At 36.1% G+C, this 14,689-nt stretch overlaps 1 protein-coding gene across 1 annotated transcript in view; it reads right to left on the bottom strand.

The window, feature by feature from the left end:
* Positions 1–14,689, bottom strand: part of JMY (junction mediating and regulatory protein, p53 cofactor) — a 74,996-nt gene that overhangs the window by 50,064 nt on the left and 10,243 nt on the right.

Below are 14,689 nucleotides of genomic sequence, written 5' to 3'. Positions count from 1 at the left end.
ATATATATTAAAAAAGAAAGAAATCTGATTATAACAGCCTATAAATATTTGCTTTTGGCACCCTATCATGAGGACATGGGAACCCTGAAACACAGAAGCAAGAGGGAACAAAAAGCTCCAATTGCTTTTTATCCCTCATATCCATGCCTTAGGTGTATTATTCAAGACTGCTGCCTCAATCATCCTTTTCAAACTGTTTTCACCATATTATTCCTGTGCTCTGTATTTTCTAGGACTCCATACTATTTATTTGTCTAGTTAACGCTTTAAAAAAGTTTTCCATGGTCTAGTACCTTTCTCCATACTTATTTTTTAAAAATTTTATTGCTAATCTACAAGATAGCTATCACTCTTGCCAATGTTATTTTACTAATTTCCCCAAATCTTCTTGCCACTTCTTTCTTCCTTCCAATTTGGAACTCAATTTAACTTTCTTCATTGCTCATGTATGTACCTATATATCATTCATTCAGTCATTCATTCCTCAATAAATATGGGCTGAGATCTAACATATTAGGCAATGGGCTAGGAGCTGGGGATACAAAAACATAGTCCCTTTCCTCATGGAGTTCACAGTACTGCTCCATTTAAAAACATTACACAAGAGAAAAAAAAAGAGAGAAAGAAAAAATAAAAACATTACAGCCCAGCCTGCATGGCTCAGTGGTTGAGTGTTGACTTATGACCCAGGAGGTCATGGTTTGATTCCCGGTCAGGGCATACGCCCGGGGTTGCGGGCTCGATCCCATGTGGGGCATTGTAGGAGGCGGCCAATTGATAATTCTCTCTCATCATTGATGTTTCTATCTCTCGCTCCCTCTCTCCCCCTCTCTGAAATCAATAAAAATATATAAAATGAAAACATTATAAACGATAATACGTTATGAAGAATATTATGTTTTAAGAGTATAAAAGTAACACAATAAAATGATGGGTCCCATAAAAAAAAAGGGCAGGAGTTGGTGTTATATAAGCTGCGACCTACTTTACAGAGTAGAGAGAAAAGGCTGTCCAAGGAAGTATACGCTGAAATTTATAGGACCTCTAAAAGAACCATGTGGCAAAAATAAAAAAAATATTTTACTTATTTATTCTCAGAGTCCATTTACTTGGTGACAGTGTCATCTGCCTACAGCAGCCGTCGGCAAACTACGGCCCGCGGGCCAGATCCGGCCCATTTGAAATGAATAAAACTAAAAAAAAAAAAAGACCGTACCCTTTTATGTAATGATGTTTATTTTGAATTTATATTAGTTCACACAAATACTCCATCCATGCTTTTGTTCCGGCCCTCCGGTCCAGTTTAAGAACCCATTGTGGCCCTCGAGTCAAAAAGTTTGCCCATCCCTAGCCTACACGCACAAAATTCTGCTTTTCTTTCTGATGCCTAGTTTCCACTACTACCTTCCTTCTTCAACTTCTTGCGTTAGCTATCACATTTTGTTATACACAATATTATGCTAAATTTATACTTCAGGATTCACTTCCTTCCCAGGTTCTTGACCACAGTGCAGCAGTACTAGGGCATTTAGTATTCTGCCTACTATATCAGTAATAATCATGGCAAATCAGATAATCTATATTATAGTGCTTTTATAACACAAGTACCTTATAAATATTAATTATTCTACTGTTTCAAGGCTATTATAATTCCAACTTTCATGGTTAACATGGAGAACTTCCACTTCTACTATCTCCTGAGTAGTTCCTATTAGTCCTATTAAACAAACTCTCCCTCTGACAATAACTATAAACTTGGGCAAAATATTATAAAACAACTACCTAAAGGCACCATAGAGTGGCCAAAAGTAAATGAGTACAGAATTTGGTAAAAGAGTGGATTTAGGATACAGGGAATTAAGGATTACTATTAGGTTTCTGGCATTCACTGAGACAAAGAACACAAGAATAGACACAAGTTTTTAGAGGTAAAGATTATAGATTCAGAGACACTCTCCAAATTGCTCTTTAGATATTCAAGAGGAGAGGTCATGTAGGGAATGCAAAATGTCTAAGATCAACTTTATCTTTAAGAGGTCTACAATCTAACTAGAGAAACAAAGAATAGATATAAAAGTAAAATAATGATTGTAAATAACAGTAAAAGTTTAGAGAAAAAAATAGATCAGAGTAAACTAAAGCAGTTGAAAAAGGTGTTCTAAAGCTAGTATTTGAGTTGGGTCTTAAAGGATAGGAAACACTAGGGAATCCTAGTACACTGCTGGTGGGAATGCAGACTGGTGCGACCATGATGAAAAACAGTATGGAGTTTCCTCAAAAAATTAAAAATGGATCTGCCATTTGACCCAGTGATCCTACTTCTAGGAATATATCCCTTCGAAACCCAAAGCACAAATCAGAAAGAATGTATGCACCCCTATATTTATAGCAGCACAATTTGCAATAGCTAAGATCTGGAAACAGCCCAAGTGCCCATCGGTAGATGAGTGGATAAAAAAGCTGTGGTACATTTATACCATGGAATACTATGCAGCAGTAAAAAAGAAGACTCTATTACCCTTTGAGACAGCATGGAGGGACCTAGAGAGTATCATGCTAAGTGAAATAAGCCAATCAAAGACAAGTATCACATGATTACACTCATATGTGGAATCTAAGTAACAAAATAATGTTGCTGATGAATGGAGTGGATCCAGAGACATGGAAGCATGGAACAGAGTGAGGAATCTCAGAGAGAAGGTGGGGTGGATGGGTGGGTAGGAGGTAATCAACCAAAGACCTTGGATGCATATATGCATAACCGCATGGCCCACGGACACAGACAATGGCGTGGTGAGGGCCTGTTGTGGTGGATGGGGTGGGCTGAAGGAGGTCAATGTGGGAAAAAGGGAGACATGTGTAATACTTTCAACAATAAAGAATTATTTAAAAATAAATAAACGAGAGCAATAAAACACTTAAAATAGAAAAACAAAGAATAGGAAGTACTAAATATGTGAAGAAGAGCAGCCCAAATTCAAAAAAGCACATGAATAAGCATGAGAAATCTTGGTGGGAGGAAGGGGAGTGGCAGAAGTAGAGGGGACACACTAGGGAGGCAGGGGATCACACTGAGTCTATAAATGCAGCACAATCTAATAAGCAGTGAAACCATCTATGGAGTAGAAAACAACAGATTATGCATGTGGTCAATCCACCCCATTTTACCATCAACACCAGCATCATCTGGGAACTTGTTAGAAATATCGAACCTCAGGGCCAACTCCAGACCCACAGAATCAGAATCTGAATTTTAACAAGATCGTTCATAAAATAGGCTGGTCAAAGTTTGAGGAGCATTCTTTCAGTGCTGTTTTTTGAGTAAATATATTAATATACCCATTTAACTATAATGTGAGGATGTCTCTATAAAGTTATATAAGTATGTGTTCCATATTCAAATACATGCAGTTATGGTATGTAAATTTTTCCTGAACCTAAAATAATTTTTCAACTTACTTTCTCTCACTATATTTACTGTTATTTTACATTAGATTAATTAGCACTGTTTAACTAAAATTAAGCCAACATTCCCATTTCTCATGGTTTAGTTCTCTATTGAAGCACTTTTACCTATTCTAAGGAAAAAAAGAAAAAGAAAAAAAACCTTTGCTACTAAAGCCAATCACAGAATGACCTTCATCTTTAGACAAGAGGTACAAGGCTATTCCCTCTCTTCTTGTCTAATGTCCAGTATCTTATCTCCAGTACATGGGTCATTCAATGAAGTTGGATGTTTAAAGCCAACAGCCATTACAATCACCAAATTAATTCTCTTCATTCTGACGACATACTTCTTATTGTGTTGGGTTTTTTTTAAATTTTAATTTGGTCTTATACTCCTACAAAGAAACAATAAAATGATCATGAAGATATTCTAGTTCTTTTGAGAAAAGTCTGCTTTAAAAAAATCTAATTTAGAATAAACTAAAAAATTACAATAGAAATAGATTTCAATAAGCTGTTATCATTTCTATGCAAAAAGCAACAGCCCTTGTACAGTAAATATAAGCAACAACCAGCAAGGATTCCATTTACAACAACAAAAAAGAAAAATACTTAGGACTAAACTTAAATCTATTAAGAGCCATGTAAATAAAATGTTAAAGGAGGCCAAAAGACAATGTAAATAAATGAAAGACTAATAAAAATACCAATTCTTTCTTATTAAATTAATTTATAAATTTCACACAGTAATAACATAGCCTCTTGACATTTTTATGTCATAAGAAAAATCCAACATTCACATGGAAAAATAAGAGGACAAAATAAAAATAAGAAAAACTCTTTAATAAATTGTATTCATGAAGAAGGGCAATGGCCTTACCAGGTAATACAAATATTTGCTATAAGCATCAAGCACAATAAAGTAGTAAAGAGTTCAGATATATGAAAATTTACTGCATGATAAGTCTGAATCATTCAAAAAACCATTTTTGTGATAGCTGTCATTTCATCAGGAAAAATAAGCTGGGTCCCTACCTTATTCCTTACACCAAAATAAATTCCACTGGCTCACAATTTAAAAGCAAATAACAAAATCATAAAACTCGGAGAAAAAACAAGGAGTGTTTTTGTTGCTTTAAATAATCTCATTATGGGGGACTTTAAAGCATGACCCAACATCTAGAAACTATTAAAAGAGTAATGCACCTTGCTATAAAATCTTTAAACTATATAAACAGGCATAAAAAAATAAAATCAAGAGACAAATGACAAAGGGAAAAATATTTGCAAAACATAGACCATTTCTGTAGTCACACAACACATTAAAAACCAGTAAAGAATGGAATGGGTTCACAGAAATGACTTGAACAAATGAAGACTCACTCATGAGAATTGCAAAATAAATTACAAACTAAAACTTTCCATGGTTAAGATAAAAAAGGTTTTGAAAATAGAGTTTTGTGTTGAAAAGGAGATAAAAACAGAAAGCAATTTAAACAAAATGCACATTCTCTTGGACCCAGCAATTCCTCTTATAAAATTTATCCTATAAATATACTTTCACATCTGAGAAAAGACACGCTATTTTAATAGCAAGAGCAAAAGATTAGTAAAAAAATAAAATAAAAATCCTGTGTATCAAAACAAATCCATTCAATGGAGTGTTATTTAGCCCTTAAAAGAAACATAACCTAGCTCTAGCCGGTTTAGCTCAGTGGATAGAGCATCTGCCTGCAGACCGAACAGTCCTGGGTTCAATTCTGGTCAAGGGCATGTACCTGGGTTGCAAGCTCCTCCCTGGCCTGGGCCCTGGTCAGCACTCATGCAGGAGGCAACCAATCGATCTGTTTCTCTCTGTCTCCCTCTCTTCCACTCTCTCTAAAAATCAATGGAAAAATATCCTCGGGTGAGGACTAAAAAGAGAAAAAGAAAAATAGCCTAAGAGAAAAACCCCCAATATGTACACTAGAGTATATAGTATATAGTATATATGGGTTGTTTAAAACATAGGGAGTATCAATGTCCTATATATATTTGTATATGTGACTGAATCTGAAAATAAGAAACTCTTATGGGTGATTACCTCTGAGAAGGGGAAGCACAGACAAGAAATGAGGGTAGGAGGAGAGAAGATTTACATTTCAATTATACTTTTTTCAATCATGATCTATCAAGTGAATACATACTTTTTCTAGAGAAAGGTTGTTTTTTAATTGAATAACCTTATGTCAGTTTCAGGTGTACAGTATTCCCTTTACCTATTTTGCCCCCCATCCTCTGGCAATGACCAATCTGTTGTCTGTTATCTACGACTTTGTTTTTGTTCTTTCATTTCTTTATGTTTTATGTTTCACAAATGAAATCATACGTTTTTGTTCTTTTATATCTGATTTATTTCACTTGGCATTAATACCCTCAAGATACATCCATATTGTCAAAAATGGCAATATTTCATCTTTGTATGGCTGAGTATTGTTCCATTGTATATATAGGTGACCTCATGCAGCTGAAAATACGTGTATAACTAAAGTAGACCCTCTGTATATGCAGATCCCCAAATTTAGATGGAAAATACTGTTTTCTATCTGTGGCTGGGTGAATCCACAAATGTGAAGCCCAGGGATGTGGAGGGCCAACAGTATATTTATTGGAAAAAATCCTTCTATAAGTGGACCTGTGCAGCTCAAACCCAGTTGTATATAACTGTATATACCACATCTTTAACTATTCTGTCTATTCTTTATCTATTCTATTGATGGACACGTAGGTTGTTTCCATATCTTAGCTATCCTCCTATATAATAAAAGCATAATATGCAAATTGGCCAAACAACAGAATGACCAGTCAGTGGGGGGTGGGGTTGGCAAGCAGGCAGCGCCCAGCCAGCCAAGGTGTGTGCCAGCGAGCAGAGGGAGGGAACGGCGATTGGGGGTGGGGGGACATGGCAGTGACCAGCAGCAGCAGAAGGGCGATTGGGGGGCCCACCCAGTTGCTTCCCATAGAGGGAGGCCAGACTGCGGCTTATGCTTCCCATGGGGAGCAGACCTAAGCCATTAGTAGAACATCCCCTGAGGACTCCCAGACTGTGAGAGGGTGCAGGTCGGGCTGAGGGACGCCCCCCTACTCCAGTGCACAGATTTTTGTGCACCGGGTCTCTAGTTATAAATAAGGCTGCAATGAACAAAGGGGTACATATATCTTTTCAAATTAGTGCTTTCATATTCTTCAGTTAAATACCCAGAAGAGGAATTGCTAAATAATACAGTAGTTGCATGCTTAATATTTTGAGGAACCTCCATACTGTTTTTCTGCACCAATTTACAATCCCACCAATGGAGTTAGTTCCCTTTTCTCCTCATCCTTTCCACTTGTTATTTCTAATAATTTTTATAATAGCTATTCTAACAGGTATGGGGTAATAACTAGTGGTTTTGATTTGTATTTCCCTAATAATTAGTGATGTAGAATATCTTTTCATGCGCCTGTTGGCCAACTGTACATCTGAAGGAAGGTTTTATATTCTATTCCGTCTCCACTTACGCACACACAAATGTATTTTGGCTTACAAATACAACTTTCCAAAAGACAAGGCATAAGAAATAAGAAAATACTACATACTTCTCTTTCTGTGCCCACCTACCTATTATTTATAAGTAGATAAATCTTGTGTTGAATCAGCTGTTAAGCTACAACTGAAAAGTATTATAAAAAGAACAGCAGCTGTATGAATGATCAATTTATAATTACAGCACTTTTCTCAAGTCCCAGAAATTAATTCTAACTGGTGGCACAGGTACTCACTTCCAACACAGCTTTACCACCTCAAGACTACAGCTATCAGAAACATAATAATCAGATTAAGGAAGGATAGAACAAGAAAAGTGTATTTAAAAAACCCCCACCATTATAGTCCTTACAAGGAATTATAAACTACCTTTTTATAGTTTTAAAGGCAATAATTCTCTCCTTACAAGAAAGTGTACATTCACAGAAGCCCTTTATCTTTTATTCCACTTGAAAATGGAAAACATTCAAGATTATTTTCTATGAAGTTTTAGGAATAGCAGAAATTAAAAGAATGAGGGGGGGAAAAACCAAAATAGTGGCAACATTTCTCAATTGTAAAGTTCCCCAGAGTCATTTACAAGTGATCAAATGCCATGATTCAACAGTAAGACAATCCTCAGACACAAGGTTTCTTTGAGCTCTTCTTACAGAGACACTAAAGTAAATGTTAACACAACAAACAGTTTAGATACTATTTTCTGCCAAAACAAAATCAAGTCATTGTATGTTTATTAAGTCATAATTCCACTCTACACAACTATGTGCAATGAAAAAAGAAAATCAATTATTCTATTTAAATATTAACACATTTACATATATTATTTCCCACATGCTTTTTATTCTCAAACAGAACAGTACAGTACTTTACAAAGCTATTATGCAGTAACTAAACTTAATACTCTTGCAGAGAAGCCCCAGGCATCTCACCTAACACTGCTAATTTATTAATTTGTCTTCTTTGCTATAAAGTTTCATGTTTTTCCAACATTACCTTACCTTAAAACCAATTATAGCTTCGTTGACAATCTATTTTAATCTAAGTATCTGCAAATAATGTTTAAGTAAAGGAAATGAATTTTAAAACTTCAAAGACAGAATTTGCTAATAAGCACCAGGCTTTTTTAGACTTTTAGACTCTAAACCATTTCCTATAATCCGTGATAAAAAAAATTCAACTGCTAAAAGAACATAACCACTAATCCAGCGGTTCCAATTTGTGGGTCGCGACCCCTTTGGGGGTCGAACGACCCTTTCACAGGGGTTGCCTAAGACCATCCTGCATATCAGATATTTACATTATGACTCATAACAGTAGCAAAATAACAGTTATGAAGTAGCAACGAAAATAATTTTATGGTTGGGGGTCACAACATGAGGAACTGTATTTAAAGGGCCAGAAGGTTGAGAACCACTGCACTAATCTGTTATAATAACAATTTAATTTTCTATTTTGCTAACCCAAACTGACGAAATCCAGGAAATAAACTTGAGCTGCTGACTTTTCAGGTCATATAAACTACAAAATGTGCAAGGTGCTATAAGATAATGCACATTAAAGGAAAAAGTAGAAAGAAGCCCTAGCCGGTTTTTCTCAGTGGTTAGAACAGCCCACGGACTGAAGTGTCTAGGGTTAATTCTGGTCAAAGCACATACTGTGGTTGCAGACCCGATCCCCAGCCCTGGTAGGGGCGTGTGTGGGAGGCAACCGGTCAATGTGTCTGTCTTTTATTCCACTTGAAAATGGAAAACATTCAAGATGATTTTCTATGAAGTTTTAGGAATAGCAGGACTATTAATGTTTAAAACACATCAATGCTTTTCTCTGTCTCTACCCTCCTTTCCACTCTCTCTAAAAATCAATGGGAAAAATATCCTCAGGTGAGGGTTAACAAACAAACAAACAAACAGAGTAGAAAGAGAGTTGGATTATGTGGGATTAAGGATGTTTGGAGTGTATAGGAAAAGCCTGAATTTAAATATAGAAAATGCAGATTGGCTAAATTTGAGAAGACACACTGATGGACATTAACTGAGTCAGAATGTAGATGGATTTGAATGAGAATACAACATGCCTGCAAAGGATGATTTCTTAAGGGCTCAAGTACAACCAACATAATATAAAGATGAACAATAGAAATACAGAGGAAAGAAGGAACAGGGGCCTAAGAATGTAAAGGTGGAATTATTCCTGCTCAGAAGCTGACACATCTCTCATGCAATTTTAGGAAGTTATTTTATTCTCTGGGTATCGTTTTTTCCCCACCTCCCTGATTTAATCCTGATAAGTCTAGGCTCTTAACCTACCTATAAGGTCTTAATTACTGATTCTTGAAACAGAAACAAAGCTCTGCTTGTTGCAAAGGACCCACAACTTTTAACAGGTTCTTAAAGGAGTCAGTGACAACAGTTAAAAACATTTTTTTTTTCATGAACCTATTATAATCACTGCAACAGAAAAAAACCGCAAAACCACCCTGTGCCACTTACTACTTTCCCCAGTGCCATTCAAATTGGTTTCTAACCGATTAACCTATTACAAATATAGGACAGGAAGACACCTACTGTGTTTAATCATGGAGTCCCCATCCAGTACCTTGCCAACCAGAGTTAGTTCAAGGGTAATTCCTCTGACATCATGACTATAGGATTGCTACTATCCTTGAAAATCTTGGAGTACTTTTTGAAGTCCTAGATAGAAAATTTAGAAGCTAAACTCTTTTGGGCAGTTTCATAGATTTCTTCCCATCTCTAATGTGTTAAACCCAAGACTGAATGCCTCATTTTCTTTCTTAATTAGGAAGATGTTAAAGAAACAACATAATCCAAAAATAGTATCTTTACCATTACATTATTATCAAGATAAGCAAATCATAATGAAAATGGATAACTCAGGACTAGCAAAGGAAAAGCAATGAAACTGGATCTGTGGGCATGGGATCTACATTAGGTCTACCTTAGACCTACCAGGTCTGTTTCCTCAACTGACTAGTAAAGACCAATGCAACATACATTTTTCACATTCACAAAGTACACTGCTCAACTCTGTTATTGTTTTGTAAAACTGTTCAATCATTTTAATTTTATTCCCACGTTAATCATTGATTATTTGTTAATAACTGTTAATTCTAAAATTCAATTTTAGAAAGTATAAGGGCCACTGACAATAAGGACTCATTCTGATACTTTAAAAATCGATTTTCATATATACGTGGTAAATTAGACTTCATTTTACTCCTGGGAAAATACATGCTTTTAGTTAAAATGTTAGCTGCATGCAAACCAACTTTAAAAAGCAGATCAAAGAACATCTACTGAGTACCTACTGTGTATAGAAGCCCTGAAGGCCCTAGATGGTTTGGCTCAGTGGATAGAGCATCAGCCTGTGGACTGAAGGTTCCTGGGTTGATTCCAGTCAAGGGCATATGTCTGGGTTGCGGGCTCAATCCCCAGTAGGGGGTGTGCAGGAGGCAGCTGATCAATGATTCTCCCTCAGCATTGATGTTTCTATCTCTTTCTCCCTCTCCCTTCCTCTCTGAAACCAATACAAATATTTTTTTAAAAAGAAAAAGTAAATAAATTTTTTAAAAAAGAAGCACTGGAAGATTTGAGACATAGGAAAATCAAATCAAATCCATCTTTGTCTCTTAGGGGCTTACAATGTATTTTAAAGAGCAGAAGGGGTTCCCATAAACAGAAAAAACACAGGGCAGCACTTATGGATGATATGAGCCGAATGTAACATAACACCTCTCTGATCTCTGAATTTCTGATAGAAATTCCTCTGGTTTCTGACAGTGGCCAGAAACGGCTTTCTACAGGACGACAATCTGACCTGGCCCAGGTAAGAAAGGTAGAACGTAGACAAGCAAAAAAAGCAAGACATGGGGGAAGGAGGGTCCTGTACAATGGAGCATGATATATGATGAATTCAGTGAACAATGGTGAAAAAAGAGCTTGGTTAGAATAATAGAAGGTTCATGTAGAGAAGAGAAAGAGTAATACTGGCAGGCTAACTCAAATGATCCTGAATATTAGGAATCTGGACTCTGTCTGCAGGAATGAAAGTTCATTGGTGTGTGTGTGTGTATGTGTTTGGGAGCAAAGTATAGAAAGTTTATATTGCAAGAAAGATGCTGGAAGAAAGCTAAAACTAGTCTAGGGATGAAATAGTGAGAGATTAAGCTAAAATAGCTTCAGGAGTGACATGGAAAAGCAGTAATTAATGCTGAGTGCGATTCCACAGTTTTTAAGTTCTAAAATTTATATTTAACATTTCTGAATTGGTACGCATTTACAAATCAATGTGTACATAAAACACAGTGTTGCTTTGCCTACATTGAAAAAACTGTCTCAAATTGATCATGTGTCATAATCAATCTGAACCAACAAACATTGGATTTGGAAGAACTGAACAATTCTGAGAATTAATGGGAGTGAAGCATTTGCAGAGAAATAGCAAAGACTTAGATTAAAAGCGGCTGCACCAGATAGAGCCACAGACCAAGTCAGGGATGGCAGATGGAGAATATGCTCTGGCTCAGCCACTGTGGCTCAGTGGTTGAGTGTCAACCTATGAACTAGGAGGTGATGGTCTGATTCCCTCAATTCCTGATCAGGGAATAAAAATCAACAACTTATAAAAATTCAAAAACTGTATCTTCAAAAGCATGACCTGTGGCACAACAATAACGTGCTATAATCCTCCTTCTACCAATTATTCCATTGTATTTTCCAAGACTGCTACTTGACCCTAAAGGTACTTGACCTAGGCATGTGCCCTGACCAGGAATTGAGGGAATTGAATGGTCACCTTTATGGTGAATATATCCAGCCCTGCTATACTTTTCAAGTCACTAAGCTAGAAAAAGGGTTTAGGATTATTTCCAGAAAAAAAATTTGTAATTACAGTGCTGTCCTTGTAAAGACTGGAGTAAACTTGGCACATATTTCATACCAATGGCTTCACATTTCAGAAAGTGAACATTATGAGACTGGTTCAGTTAGCCCGATTACCTATATTATATATACAATTCAAAGGTGAGATAAAGCAAAATCTACATTAACCAACTAGACCTCGTACCCCAAAATGCTGTAATAAGAACACTTAAAAAACCTAATACTTTATCTATTGAATAAAATTACATTATTTATAATAAAGAAAACACCAAAAGTATACCCAATTGTCCAAAACCAGATTAATTTTCCACTCCTTCCCAAACAAACATGAACAGCAATTTTCAAATTAAAAAAAAAATCAGCATATGAAAATACCTACATTTTCTAAATAAGAAATAAAATTCTGAATTCTTTGAAAAACATACTAAATAAAGATGGAGGAAAAAGTTGACCATTAAACATGTACCATAAAGACACATTTGTGGTCCCCCCCCGCCCCCCCATAAAGGCAATATTTTAAGTGGTGGCGGGACTTCTTAACCACACAACCCACAAAAATGACTACCCAAAAATAGAGGTAAATTTGTACAAGTACAATAAAAATAATAGAATACAACATCTTGCAAGAGCAAGTATTAAAATACTGGTCAGAAAAATAAAATAAAATACGGGTCAGAAATGTCAGTACTTTAAAGAAAGGCAAGTTCAATTAAAAAGAATAAGTGAAATAGTCTTATTTCAAGTTTTAGGTCTCATAGGCTCAATGTATAGAGTAAAACCTGTTCAAGAACCAACTCCCAAGGCCCTCCAGGGAGCCAGAGACTTTATAACACACTATTTACAAACATATCAACAGGCTTCACTATGAGTTGGCATATAATTTCCTTTTACTAAAATAATGAATGTTACTCATTGCCACAAATTTTTTAAGTTTAAATAGTATTATGATAATAATCCTAGCTCCCTTTCTCTCTTAATCCTTCATTTCTTTAACTCTACCTGTGATAACCTTTTCATTTTCATTTAGCAAAACGAATACCAAAATTCACATGACCTAATATAAAAGAAAAGAGGCAGGATTTTCAAGTAAAAACAAGAGAAGTTAACATCCTTAACTGCCTTCCTCTCCCACCTAGCCAAAAAAATTAAGCCAATTATTTAGTAACTAGAGTCCTGGTGCACGAAATTCTTGCAAGGGAATAGCCCCTAGACCTGGCCAGTGATCAGGGCCGATCGGGAACTTCCAGCTGCCGGTCGGGACCTTCTTTCCCGGCTGCCGGCTGCCGACTGCCAGCCAGGGCCTTCCTTCATTCCGCACCACCCCCTGTGAGCAATAGATAGAACTCCCAGTCTCCCGGTTGAACTCCTGAGGGGACAATTTGCATATGAGGCTTCTATAGGGATAGATGTTATTAGGGGGAAGGGGGGATAATAATAACTATTTGATGTTATGAAATAATTACTTAAAATGGGAATAAACAGTGAGAGGGAGGAGGTATTTTTTAGATTGTAGCTTAGAATATACCAAATGCCCTAGGTCAGTGATGGTGAACCTTTTGAGCTCAGTGTGTCAGCATTTTGAAAAACCCTAACTTAACTCTGGTGCCATGTCACATATAGAAATTTTTTGATATCTGCAACCATAGTAAAACAAAGACTTATATTTTTTAATATTTATTTTATATATTTAAATGCCATTTAACAAAGAAAAACCAACCAAAAAAATGAGTTCGCGTGTCACCTCTGACACGTGTGTCATAGGTTCGCCATCACTGCCCTAGGTTCTACTGTGTGTACATGTGTGTGGGAGTAATCTTTGGGATTACAGGTTTCTCTACTCACAGACAACATTGTTGATTAAAATATATGTACATAATCAAAGTTTATGAAAAACAATCATCAGCCAGTCACTATTAATGTTTTTGTCCAGTGATGAGATATTAACCATGTACTTTAATTTGACAATAGTTATCAGCCTCACTCCCTTTCTACAAGGATGAAGATAGCCCAGTGGTTAAGAAAGCAGGTGGAAATCTAATCTGTCAGGCTTAGATTTGAATCAGATTCTGTATATTAGGTATGTTATCTTGGGCAAATTTTTCTATTTCTTTGAACCTATTTCCTCTACTGTAAAATCCCTACCTCTTAGGTTGATATGATGATTAATATAAATAAGAGTTAACATTTACCATGTCCATACTACCCAAAGCAATCTATAGATTCAATGCAACCCCCATTAAAATACCAACGGCATACTTCAAAGATCTAGAACAAACTCTCCAAAAATTCATCTGAAAAAAAAAAAAGACCCCTGAATAGCTGCAGCAATCTTGAGAAAAAGGAACAAAGTTGGAGGGATCACAATACCAGATATTAAGCTATATTACAAAGCTGCTGTTCTCAAAACTGCCTGGTACTAGCACAAGATGGAACAGAACAGAGAACCCAGAAATCAACCCAAACCATTATGCTCAATTAATATTTGACAAAGGAGGCAAGAACATAAAATGGAGTCAAGATAGTCTCTTCAATAAATGGTGTTGGGCAAATTGGATGGATACATGGCAAAAAAACGAAACTGGACCAACTTACACCATACACAAAAATAAACTCAAAATGGATAAAGGACTTAAATGTAAGGCAGGAAACCATAAAAATCTTAGAAGAAACTACATTTGTCGTAGCAATATCTTTACTGATACAGCTCCTAGGGCAATGGAAACTAAGGAAAAAATAAACAAATGAGACTACATCAAAATAAAAAGCTTCTGCACAACAA

Source organism: Myotis davidii, unplaced genomic scaffold (genome assembly GCF_000327345.1).
Source record: "Myotis davidii unplaced genomic scaffold, ASM32734v1 scaffold44, whole genome shotgun sequence".
Classification (NCBI taxonomy): domain Eukaryota; kingdom Metazoa; phylum Chordata; class Mammalia; order Chiroptera; family Vespertilionidae; genus Myotis; species Myotis davidii.
The sequence above is the reverse complement of the archived record's forward strand: the minus strand, read 5'-3'. Positions and strand labels throughout refer to the sequence as shown.